Genomic DNA, 1,132 nt, shown 5'->3' on the forward strand with positions numbered 1-1,132 from the left:
TCTTAGCAGACACAATGAGTAAAAAAGGTCCCTTTCACTTCCTCGCTCCAAAAGACTTTGGCAAACTTGAACCTGTATTTGAAACGAGAGACTTAGCTTTAGATATAGTTACAGTACACTCATACTTGCTGGTGTAAAAGCTCTATCGGCCCCACCATGATTTATGTGCTTTATTTATGATATCCATTCATTTTGCCAGTTCATTTGAAGTCATGATCCCAAAAATGAGGTAGATCCAAAGCTCAAGTGGACAACATCACCAGAGATAATAGGGATTGAACACCTACCATTGAAAACTTATTAGGGACTACAGAATTTTTTTACCAAGCTAATTTTATGTTTTTCCTCCATCCAGGATTATGTGACTTTATCAACAGGTTAGATGGCAGATTGACATTGCATTGGACCTCAAGAAGTTTTCAACAGTAAGCATTTAATCCCCACTGTTTCTTGTGGTGTGGCCTACTTGGGATTTAGATTTGGCACATCTTTTAGCTGATGCACTAAAATGAGTCAGCAAAATGGATGGACAGCATGGATATATAAAACACATACATCATAGTAGGGCACACAAAACTTTGAAACCAATTGGCTTGTTGGGGTTGGGGTCACCAGCCAACCGCATCCAATTATATGAAAAATAAACGAATTCGGATCTGCTGCTTGCCACGGGCAGGAAAAAAAAATCCTGCTAATTGCAATCTAATTGAAGCACATCGCATTAAGCTACATTTAATGCAGCAGTGCTAACACCGTCAATGATGAATGATGACGTGGACCAATCACAATACAAGAAAGCAGGATTTTCCTGCTTGTGGCAAGCAAAGGATCTAGATTCAAAATAAACATAAGGGTGGGCCAAGGAAGCTTCTAGAGGTGGGCATTCACACACCATTGTTTCACGTGATGAGGTCCATTCCACTTGAGATTTGGATGGCAGAAGCCCTATAATGAGGCTTGAGCGGCAAAATGGATGGACGGCATGGATATACCACGCATGCATCAGATGGGACAATGTCAATGCTTCACAGAACTCAGTGTTACTGGGCCATACCAAATCCGCTCCCTGGAATGGCTGCCGGCTTCAAGTCTTTACTCTTACGCCAATCACCCTTCATGGTGGTGAAGTGAT

Source organism: Magnolia sinica, chromosome 9 (assembly GCF_029962835.1).
Source record: "Magnolia sinica isolate HGM2019 chromosome 9, MsV1, whole genome shotgun sequence".
In the NCBI taxonomy this organism is placed as follows: domain Eukaryota; kingdom Viridiplantae; phylum Streptophyta; class Magnoliopsida; order Magnoliales; family Magnoliaceae; genus Magnolia; species Magnolia sinica.